Raw genomic sequence first — 13,230 nt, 5'->3', positions numbered from 1 at the left:
TTCTCTCCATTTTGGTGGGTGCTTGTGGGCCTGCCATAGCTATGGTAGCTAGAAGGGTACTGGAAGTCTGAATGATAGAGGGCTAAGGAGTGACTGATAAGGCTAAAGGAATATGATGGGTAGGAGTTGAGGCTTCCTTTGGGCTTATAACAAAAGGAGAACCTAAGGAATCAATAGCTTTATATATCTCTAATATTTTTTATTCACTGCTAGTATTAGATGTTATACTCTCAACACATGTTTGTTTTATTGCAGGATTTTCTTGAAGATGTATAGAATATTGTTTAGGTTTACCTGAACCTGGTGCTCCCTTCTGGAAAGCCTTTCTTTCTTTAATGATCCTTTCAGGGTCCAATACTGTGTTAGCTTGTGACTTCTTAGGATTTCTCCGAGTATGCCTTCCAAACTAAGCTAGAATTATGGAGTGGAGTCGCCAAGAGGTTCGCCCTCTAGTAGAGTCACTAGATAGATGATTACAACCATAATAGTGTCCAGACTTTGTCTATCATCAAAGTTGGATCTGTGTCATCTCCAAGGGAAGTTGAGCTTCAATCTCCTCTCCCCGGCAACGGCGCCAATTATGTTATCACTCCAGGAAAATCTCCTAGGTTGCAGCTCGTAGATGCCTGGTAACATATAATCTTCAATATTGTTCTCTGAACTATTAGAATAAATAATGGTTTGGCTCAATCCAGATAACCACTTTGACTCTGTTACCACTCACAACATACATGAACACCCTCAACCTACAAGGATTTAGACCACCAATGCTTAATAGTTTGTAGATTAGGTAAATGAATGGAGAATACTAACCATACCAGCAGATACATACATAAAAACATGATGGTCAGCTACAGAAAGTAAATGAAACTTGCAAATCTAATACATCAATGCATACATAAGATGACAGTTATCTGGCATTAGACACAAAAGAAACCTGAATGGCCTGTTCAAGTGCAAGATTAGAACAGAAAAGAAATTGGGATATTGAACATATGACAACAAAAGAAGCTTGTATTACTGATGAATGAAGATGAGAAGCTTGAGTAGCAAAGTCTCTATAGCCTCTGGAATTTGAACCCTAATTACATCTTACTTTCATCCATTTATATCTCTTTACAATGCTCTCAATATTTTTATGGCTCAAGGTGTCTTAATCTATCCCCACTGTATTTATTTGCCTGATTGCGTAAAAGGACACAATTTTATTTCCATCACGAAAATGGTAATTAATTCTGGTACAGCACTGCCCTGTTAGGTGGCTAGCTTGATTGTGCCAGTGAGGCTCCATGACTTTTTAATTATGTTTGCTTGTATCGTGCTATGTCCTTCCTCGTTCGGCCATACTTTCTGTTAATTCAGTTCAGCGGCTTGACTATCACAATACTTACAGAGTCAACCACCTTCCTCCTCATGTAACTAGTAGGAAGTAGAGTATGAGGTGCATGGGTGGCTGGACGTGCTAACTAGGAAGAACAAAGTAATGGCAGGATGGCGGAGGACAAGAGGGTAGCTATTGTATGAATTAAATCAGACAGACAGATTAATGGCAAGGTGACGAAGGACAAGCAGGAGCGATCATGAATGAGGGCCACTGGATCGGAAGAAATGGATGGAGGGGATCGATTGCATGAGGCTTGCAGTCTTTAGTGGGAGCACAAAAGTCCGAGCCATTAGATCTCAGTGGAAAGATCGGACGGCTATCGGGCGGAGGAGGTGCTCAGACAATAGCGCCCGAGGGGTGGTTTGGTTTGGGTGGTTATGGTTTTTATCGGGCACTTATTGGGCGGTAAGTGGTAAAGGGTGGATTCCGCCCGATGCCACTCACCACATGCCACATAATAGAGGAGGAGAGAGAGAAACTGCCTTTATCGGGCGGGTACTCCTCTCACTAGTTGCCTCTAAGATAAGAGCAACAACCATTAGATCTAGGGGGAGTGATCTAACGATGAAGATTGATCGAGCATGTCTCATCGATCGAGTGAAACGTGGGCTGTCAGATCGATGGGAGAGATCAATAGTGGAGGGACACGGAGGTATAGGATGTCCTCGAGAAATGTGTGGAGGGTGCATATGGATGGAAAGGTAAGGTTTTTTCGGGGTTTTGGGTTAATTTATTTGGGGCTAGGGTGGAATATGGTTTTTTTGTGAAGTGAGGGCTGGGTTAAGATATGAGAGGGATAGAATGTAAGTGGAAGAATGGTGAAATTTGAGTGATGGCCCGTGTGGGGCCCCTTTCCAGGATAGAAAAGTAGGCCATCTTCTTCCTTTAATATTCAAACTAGCAGTGCTGCACCTTAGGGCTAACATGTAGATGCTCAAAACGTCTACATCCTCAACTTCCTTACCTTTGTCACTATAAATTTTCACTGCTAATAGCACACACCCTTTTCTGTGACTATGTTTTTCCTACATAATTGTCACCATCCTAACTGATGTGTCTTTCTTCTTTCCTTGTAAGACTTTAGGTTCCCCATTGTCATCCAGACAATCAATGGTTTTGTCATAACAGTCTACCTTGGTCCTATGAAGGTGAAACCAATACATGCCCTACAACATATTGTATTATCCCAACGGTAATACATTCAAATGTGTTGTAGTAGGCATACCATTCAAAACAAATGCACCAGCTCTTACCCAATAATCAACTCACTTATTCGTACCTATAGGAAACTGCACTAACCAAGATTCTCCTTGAAATTCTTTATTCAAACCACACTTATCCACCAATTCAAGACTAGCATAACTATAATTAGAGCTAGGGTCAATCGAAATAGAAATAACTTGATCAAAAATATTACTGTCCATATTAATGATAGATATCTGATGGTCTGCATTTATTTTAGCTAGTGCTACATAGATACGGGGAACACTCTACCTCATGTGAACTATATATCTTAGGCCTACCACCCTGATTCTGTGGAAAATCTCTCTTAAGGTGCTCCTTACCTCATGTGGACCAACACTCCAACCATCCAATATCATCACCTCTATGTTGTTGTTGTGACCCATGTCCCTGTCTCATTGCATTAAACCTCTTTTTTGGTGCCACATTTTCTTTCTCGCCTGCATTCTAAGGCATTGCTCTTTTCGGTTTCCGTTTACCTTTACCTTTGTCTTTCCCTTTCCATCCTTGATGAGATTCATTCTTACACTTTGAATGTTCATAAAAATGCTTCAATTTCCCAATAGCTTCCTCAAGTGACCGAGCCTCATCATACTCAATCCAATCTCTAAATGATAATGGCAACCCACTGACAAATCAAATGAAATTTATCCTTCTCATCTTTAAGATACAGTGCATACCTCAATAGCTCCAAAAAATTGGTCATGTACTCTTCATCTGTCATTGATCCCATCTTTAGCTCACAAAATTATTTGGCCTTACTATCATAGTACCTTTCTCACAAGTACTTCTTCCTGAAAATCCTCTTGAACTCATGCCAAGTCAAGTCATTTATCCTGATGTCTCTAACCCACTTCACATCTTCCCACCAGATGTCTTCTTTACCTCTCAGGATGAAGATAGCTATTCTGGCCTTCATATTATCTGTGTACTCATGCAACTCAAAGAACTTCTTCATCCCAAGTATCCAAGCCTCTGCATCTTCCGGATTCTTCACATCTCCATCAAAAGTAGGTGGCTTTGCTTTCTTAAACTCATATGGAAAGTATCCCCTATCACTCCTCCTGTGATGATGATCATGATGCCTATCAGAACTAGAACTAGAATAATATATTTATCCATCACCTCTCCTATCTGAAGTATCCAACAATCTTCCATCTCTAACTTTGTCATCTCTATCCGACCTGTGACCACCATGAGGCCTACTGTCGTATTTCCAATTACTTATGTTCTCCTATCAATGGTTGATCTAAAGTGGCCCTTGTCATTGCAATTATGACAAACATTGAAGGAGTATAGCATTAACGTCTCCTTTTTTCTCTTGTGCATGCATGATTTTGTTATTTTCTTCCTTACAACTCCTTATTTCTTCCTTCAAGATTCTCAATGTGTTTGCTAAGTTAGAAGAGTTCCAAACACACTGCTCATATGATTCATCGGGAGAGTCTTTGTAGTCTACCATCTTGCCAGTCATTTAAATCTCTTTCTTGCAAGGAATACTATGTCAACTAAATCAAATCACAAAAAACCAACATACCTTAGAAAAATTTAGGGACGATATCTCATCTACAAGAATAAGCAATCAACATACTACATGTATAACATAATCATGAGATAATATATACATATAATACATAAGCACATAACCATGTAACCATTAGTCTAGCTAGAGTTAGGTCATCAATGCATGGCCATATCAACTACACATAACATGACCTCATGCATGACAACATCAATTGTACCAACATATACTGGTAATATGTAATCATCAAAAACATGCAACCAATCATACACTCATGATAACATACTTCATAACATGAAAATCCTCTTCCACATGGCGACATCACTACAACCATGAATGACACCATGCATATGCAACAAACACATATACCACAAGGATGATTAACACACGTGAAAACTAAATGAATGCATGACCAACACACTTCCCATCCAGTCTAAGGGGTGAACCATGCTCTAGTACCACTTTGTAACACCCTCCTCCCACATCTACCCAAGTAGCTAACCAACTGGGTTAAACATGTGATGAGAGGCTACTATGAATGGATTTAACCTCCTAGGTGACCTTAAGGAAATGGAATCCACGGAAACACATCATATTGACCTAACACATTAGCAACAAGAGTCCTAAGAGTTATCCCAACCTTTCTGGTAACCAGCCCCTACGCCCCATTGAGGTTTTAGACCACTTGACCCCTAGATGCTCCTATGATATTGACCTGACAACGTCTAGGAGGTTCTGGATACTATCTTGACAAGGCATGCCAACATCCAAGGACTATTTTTCCTGGTGTTGTGCCAACGTCCCCAGGATTTTAGCCACTTTTTTAGGCCCAAAGCCCAGGTCACTACCTAAAATTTAATGACACCTTCAAAACAGAATTATAACAAGGAAATGATTATGCAAATGTAAATACTTGAACAAGCCCTTAACTAGAACCCTACTAGTCATGACAGGCATTTCGTCAAACATAGCAACAAAAATACCAAGGAAATCACAGCCATATGATTCACATATAAACCACTATAATACTCATAGAAATACAATGAGAAATAACCTCATATTGATGATGCAAAATCCAAACCCAGGATGGGACTACCACATTCCACCCAACCATAGAATGGTTGAGCCAAATCTCTCTTCATCCATTCACCCTCGTGCCATATTCCAAGCATGAATGTGGGACACAAATCAAAAGAACCAACCACGGCATCCTGAGGCTAAACCACCTCACCCTCATCAATAGAAACCATCCTTTACCATAATCTATCCCGCATCACTAAGTCAACACAATGAACATGTAATAACAAGCTTTACCATGATCTCCACTAGATGACTAGGCCAAACAAGCATGGATTCCACCAGACTTCTCCACCTACACCGTGAAGAATTTTCCTGTCTCATATTCTCACAAGCTTTATCGCAATCCACATCGTATCACTAGGCCTTAAACCGTGACCTACTCTCTAGGATTTACTGCATATCCCAACCCAAGATTACAAGGCCCAATGGAGATAAATCCACCTCTTGGATTTACCATATATCACGCCTATCACTAGAAAGGATTCCCAGACCCACCAAGGAAACACAAAATCTGACTTTACTGTAACCCACAGTCTAGTTCAGGGGTTACTAGGCCATGTGTTCTATCATTCAGAGATCCACGTCACTCAACTTTGAATCCATCTGGAAATCCAACTCAACCAAAACATGAGAACCCCATCACACCATGGCTATCCGTAAATGGAAAGGCTAGGCTGAAAAGCTATCACACCTAGAGAAACCCAAGCCATAACAACAAAAGAACCACATGCAATACCATGCATGCCAGGTATAGCAAGGAAAACACATTTGCAAATTGATACCTACAAATAATATTGTTGTAGCTACTCGACCCTACTCTTCCTTTCTTGCTCCTTCCTTCCTCTTGCCTTCTTTTCCTTTCTTGATCCAATGCCAAAGTGCTCCAAGAAAACTATAAGTGTCCAAGAGTCAGAGAGAGAGAGAGAGAGAGAGAGAGAGAGAGAGAGAGAGAGAGAGAGAGAATAATGAGAGAGCTCCAAAAATGAACTAACAAAAGGTTACAAACTGATCCTCAGAAGCCTTTTTATCAATTAAACCTCTATTTTATTCATTTTCCATTATTTTCCTTCAACTTTCTCCTCACATGCAACCTATGACCTTTCACCTTAATTTTCTCCTAATTTCCATTATTTTCATAAATAAATGTGCCAAAAATGTCATTTTTCATTTCCAAAGCCTTAGCCATTGCCTTCGCAAATTTCGTTAGCCATAATAAACTGAAATGAACGCCCAATAGGATTTTTTTCCCAACATTCATCTTGGAATAAGTGTCCCATCGACCGTGGTTATTATTTTTTCCTTTATTAACTTTTATTACATGGAAATTTTGCCAGGGCTGTTACAAGGAACAAAACCAAGAAAAAAAATCAAGATATTGATTAGGATCTAGTGCCATATGTAGAAAAAGATGTAAGACAACACCTACAACTAGCATAGAAAAGTGCATAAAACAATGTGGAAATGCTTGAAGATGAAGATGAATCTGATAATGACCCAGAGGACCTGTATATAAGAAATGTATAACTATTAAATATCACCCAAGAATGGAAAACCAAGGATCCTATAAACATCCATAGGCACTGATTCCAGCTGATCACAAAAGTATAATTCAACCAGTAAAAGAAAGAAGGAAAACAACACTTAGGTAATAGTTCTAAACCTTCTCCTTCCCTAGGCATTAAGAGTAGAATTAATAAAGAACACTCCAAAAATGGAAAATTCAGAAAAAAAGTAGTATAAAAAGCACTGAGTAGCTAATCAAAGACATGGGGGAATATATGGTAAACTCCATTCGAGCTAATCCCATGATATATACCCACCTCTCCTCTCAACATATTTATCAATTAAAATCACATTGTGTAATATTCGAGGTCTTAATGGTAGAACTAAGAAAAAACTCCTAAAGAACATGGTTAAAGATGAAAACTCTTATATCATAATGTTGTAGGAAATGAAATACTCCACCACCACTCTCCAAACCCTCTCCCCCAAAATTTGGAGAAATTTTCAGTCCATAGCTAATGGCACCTCAGGTTCCTCCGAAGGCATGAAAATTATTTGGAACCTTGAAACCATAAAAAAATTGTCTACCATGCACACCACCACTATTCAATTTTAGCCTATCAGTTACCCTAATAGATGCCACATCACCAATGTGTATGGTATGCCCTCCCTGAGAGACAAAAAACCCTTCCTAAACAATCTACAAAATCTCAAAAAGCTTATTGTCACTCACCACTAGATTATTAGAGATGATTTCAACCTTATTAAATACTTGAAGGAAAAAAAATGGGTATAATAAAACTTAAGGAAGACTCCCATCACTTCTCCAATATCATCCAATCCTCCAAACTCATTGACATAGAAACCAACAATAGATTATACACTCGGAACAATAAAATAGGTGGATTTCCCCTTATAGCCTCTTGCCTTGACATATTTCTAAACTTTGAAAGTATCCTCTTAATATGCTTAAATCTCCATGCCAACATCCTTCTTGGCCATGCCTTGGAACATTGTCCAATCCAAATATTCATAGAATGGGAAGGTACTCCCAAAAATCAACCCTTTCACTTTGAGGCCTTCTGGCTTAGACACCCGATTTCAAGAACCATATCAAATAAGGTGGAAAGAAACTTCCTCCCTAGAAGGAAATTATACATACAAGTTCAATCAATGGATAAAATCCCTCAAACGACACCTTAAGAGATGGAATACAAAGGATTTCGGAAACATCCACTAACACAAATAACAACTGGACTTGGAAATAAAAGTGGCTCAACATGACATCATGAACATAGGAACAATAGAGGACCTTAACATGAGAGAAACCAACCTAAAAATTTAGTTGAATGAAATATTGCAATAGGAGGAAATTTTATGGAAACAAAAATATAGAATCCAAAGGTTTAAGGAGAAAAGAACACCAAATTATTTCATAGGTCTATGATACAACATCGACATAGAAACCACATCATCTATCTCAAAGATAACTAACATAAAATATTAGAAGGGCATGCAAATATAACCCAATAACTTCATGTCTACTTGCATAGTATCATGACATAACCCACTAAGGATCGAAATATAGCTATTAGGAAAATCATCACCCATGTTCCCAATATAATCACTTGGGAACAAAATTAAATGTTAATGAGGGAAATTACCACTGTGAACTAGAAGAAATAATCAAGATCATGCCATGTAATAAATACCTTGGCCCTGATTGATTCATAATTGAATTCTTTCAAGAATACTTGTATATGGTAGGTAATGAATTTACTCAGCTTGTCAAAGACTCTTGAAAACTTAAAAAATTTCTCAATTCTCTTCAACACCACCTTCCTAACCCTCATCCCCAACCATGCCCAATCAAAATCCCCTGTAGAATTTAGACATGTCTCCCTCTACAACGTTATCTATAAAATCATCTCTAAAGGCATTGAAAATCGTCTCAAGCCTCTTCTACCCCTCACCATCCCTCATGAACAATGATACTATGTGGAAGGAATGTACATTTTGAATAGTATAATCATTTCCCAAGAATAAATTCATTCACTCTTTGCCAAAAAAAACCCAGGTATGGTTATCAAACTAGACATGTCAATGAATTTTGACAAGCTGAGCTAGAAATATGTATCTCAAATGCTAAAATCCTTTGGCTTTCAAGATTCCTGGATCACCTAGATCAACAACCTTATCTCAATTGTTCTTCTCTATCCTTGTGAATGGATTACCCTCCCCCACTTTCTTCCCATATAGAGGAGTTCACCAGGCAGATCCTCTTCTGCCATATCTATTCCTAATCATGCCTGAAGGCCCAGGTACACACATAAAGAATGTCATTTCCATGGGATCCCTAAAAGGCCTCTCTGATGGTCCCAACTATTAGCCTTCCTCTCACTAGTAATTCATTGATGACACCCTTCTCATTGGCCAACCAACCATAAAATAAGCCTTGACTTACAAAGCCATTCTCTTTGATTTTACTAATGCCTTGGGAGTGGACATAAATCTTATCAAATCTCAATTTTTTTTCTTTAAAACCACTATGCCTATTCAATCCCACATCTCTAGATTCCTTGGTTTTAAATGGAGCCCCCTTTTGACCAAATTTTTAGGCATCCCTCTTGTTAAAAACCCTCTTCATATCAAGGTATGGGAAGAATTTCTCATCAAATTAGAAATAAAATTATCTTGCTAGGCCTTTAAATCCCTTAATCTAGCCATTTGAAGCATCCTCTTCAGGTGTGTTATTCAATCTCTTCCTTTATATCGTATCTTAGCTTTAGCTGCTCCTAAATATGTTCTCAACAAAATCAAATCCATTCAGAGAACCTTTGTATGGGGGGTAGCCAAGTAGGAAAGAAAATGAGCTCTAGTCACGTGAGAAAAATTATGTAAAGAAAAAACAACAGGTGGACTAGGTCTTTGGGACCCAAAATTTCTAAGCAATGCAATGGTTGCCAAGATCTGGTGGCAGTGGCTCTAAAACAAAAGGGATCTATGAATCAAAATATGGAAGAGTAAATATGTTCCTAATACAAACAACATAAAATCATTAGGCTACAAGGTCAAATAAAAGGATAATACCTATAGAATCAAGCTTGGAACAACAAGCATCTAATACAAAACCAAAACTTTTGGGAAATACACAATGGAAATATAACCCTATTATGGGAAGACCCGTGGTAACAATGACCCATATTATAACAAAATGTAGACATTATCACTCTTAAGTCTGAAATGTAGTAACATAAAAAAATAGTAATCAAAGATTACTAAAACAACACCACTGAGAAACCTCAACAATACTATGGGACAAAGGCAATAGAGAGGACCCTAATATCATATCAGATGCAAACAGGGCCCTGCACAAGGAGTTATAATATAGAAAAATTAGGAATCACAATGGAAATGACATACTATGATGGCGATATAACCACAAAAAAGACTACAACCTCAAATAATCCCATAACATATTGGCGAGAACATTAGATCAAGCATAGGAGAACTCGTGGAGAAAGCTATGGAAGTTGTAACATTGGCCCAAAATATCAGTCTTTATTTGGTCGCTTCTTAAAAATAATACTTTGACTTGGGACCAACTCCAAGAATGAGGCTTTCATGGCCCTGTGCAATGTCTTCTATGCTACTCAAATAATGAGACTATAACACCTATTGAAAAATTAGCAATTCACCTTAGAAATATGGCACTAAAAATTAATAATTTTTTCACAGACTCATAGAGACAAAACTAACATAAAGAAAATTCTAGAGGATTGGAATTCTTCTCCCTTGAAGAATATAGTAATCAACAAGGTTTAGCAGTTCATCCCAGGGTTCATTGTTTGGGAAATCTGGAAGGAGCATTCTTAGAGGATATCAAAGACACCATAAAGACTCTAAATATGGTTTCGAAAATAATCATGGTTAAGATTAAAGATACCATCCTCATCTCTCCTTGGCATGCATAAGACTGGGATTGTGACCCATCTGAAGCCTCCTTTCTTAAACTATTAGATCTTCATTAGAAAAGGATGGAAAATCACACCACCACCACTTCCAGGTCCCATACAAGCCCAAACCATTAGTATTCTCCTCTAAAATGATTCATAAAACTCAATTTTGATAGATCTTCCAAGGGAAATATGGGGCCTACTAGTTACACTAGGGCCAGTAGCCATGAGACCAACAATACAACAAATCTCTATGTGGTCGATCAAGGTATCAAAATCACAAAATAATAGGAATTAGAAATATTTTTGTTAAAGGGGACTCACTGGTTATCATGAATATGCTTAAAATAATCCAAAATGGCTCCACTCCGACCAAAGTGAGCACTAGTTGGAGACTTCTAGCCAATATAGAGAGAATTGCAAATCAACTCCTGACTTTCAATGCCCTCCACTTCCAACATACATTAAGAAAAGGAATCTGACTTGCAAATGAGGGGCTCAATTACACCTTAATAGTCTTGGACAGTTGATGGGAGCAGATACCATTGGTCCAATGGAAAACTAAATGTCAGGAAATTGCTCAACAAGATCAAATCCCTCATTGTGGGTGTGAATCAATGCAGATCACTATCACTTAGAATATTTCATCAACATGAAATAGGATGGAAAGATGCCCACACCTAGAATCCTGCATGGAATTCCTAGCACCACCATCTCAATGGACTCTCCCTCTTTGAGTCAATTTCATCACCTAAATAGAATGAAAACTCACTCTACTTAGTTTTTCTTCTTCGAATGGCCTCAGAATGCATTTATGTCTCTCTCTGTATGTAATCTTGTCTATATTATGCCCCGTCTTAGGTCCAAACTCTCAGACCTATGGGTCGAATGCCATGAGAAAACTCTTAAAGTTTGATATATTTGTTATTGGTCTATCCTCCCCAATGGAATACCAAATAGTTCTATCAATGATGTAATCAATTTTTTGTTGTGGAATACCAAATAGCTCTATCAATGATGTAATCAGTTTTTTTTTTTTTTTTTTTGGGTAACACTACTAATTAACTCTATTAATCTTACAAACAATAATAATAATAAAAAATTTATAATTTTTTTTACTTTTTTATTTTATTAATAATTTTTTAACTTATTTTTATTTTTTAATTATGTATTTTCCCCTCCCATTTTATTTTTTTCCTTATTTTTTTTATTTGTTTTAATTTTAATTTTATTTTTTATAAATTAAACTTTCATTGACTATTTATCATAAGTACAACAACTTGCACTACTTTTTATCTCACACCCTCCACCAGGGAAATCAAAGTAGAGACAAAAGAGCATATTGTCATTCAACAAAATGCCAAAATTGTGAATCATTCATTTGCTGAGTTTAGGAGTTGTCCCTCTGAGGGGAAGACCAACTAAAAAGATAACAAATGTAGGCCCAGTTTGAAGCTTCATGATTGAAAAAAATAAAAATTAACACAAACAAATACTTCAAGTAGATAAAGATGTTCCCACCTCTATTGGTTAGGATTCTTCCTTGCATGGAGGAGTGTCACTCAAGCCTAGAGGCAGACCCAATTCTATGTGAGATACATGTCCCTTAATGTTCATAAGTAGAATTTTTAAGTTTTCCATCTTGATAAAGATTTGGTTGCTTGCATCACTCATGTCCAACAACACTTTTCCAAACAGAACCTTGAGTTTCTAGTATAGGTCCACAATGTGAAGTGATTTTTCCTACCTTGAGTATTCCATAGGTCTAGGATATGCACAGTTGTATTATCCAAAAGCTCAATGTCTAAAATCCTTTAATGGTTGTATATTACCTCCATTTATATCTCATGTAGCTCAAATTGAATTTCCAGTGGGGTGTGACCTTGAAGGTGGCGAGATGACACTTTGGCTTTGAACCTGGAAGTACACTAACCCCCAATGTCTCCATGACCACCTCCTCCCCTACAACTGTGAGCTCTTTTTATGGTCATGGATGAGTTGGGAAGAAATAAATTCACCATATTAAATATATTTCAGTCAATAGGATGAACTACATGCGGCCTAGAAAGGGGGGAGCACCATTCAACAAAACTTAATAGAGTTAACATTTGGCAACAATGGAGAATTATGGTCCCCTAAAACCATAAAGGGTGAGAGGGATGAGTGAAAAATGTCAAAATAGATGGAGGTAAACATTATATGGAGGAAGGGAAATTCCGTAGCTTCCAATGGAAACAACAGTGGCCAAGACAAACTAATGAGGAGAGTGAGCTACCCCATGAGCAGAAAAAAAAAATGGCAAAGGACCGAGCTCTCAACTCAACACAAACATAGTTAAAACACATTCACATGTAGGTTGGCATATGCATAGTTCAAAACCTCCTCTGTGTGGGGAGTCATTGGACTAGTTAGTTAGCATGGTAAGCCAACTACCACATCCCCCCCATCCCCCGATATTCAACACTGCCATCGAGGAGTCCTCTCCCACATTTAATATTTCCATTTGGAGGCCCCCCTTGCATTTATCACCCCCATCATGGATT

This window comes from Pinus tabuliformis, chromosome 7 (assembly GCF_031772625.1).
Source record: "Pinus tabuliformis cultivar Carrire ecotype Pingquan chromosome 7, CPIR1, whole genome shotgun sequence".
NCBI lineage: Eukaryota > Viridiplantae > Streptophyta > Pinopsida > Pinales > Pinaceae > Pinus > Pinus tabuliformis.
This window is presented reverse-complemented; position numbering follows the sequence as displayed.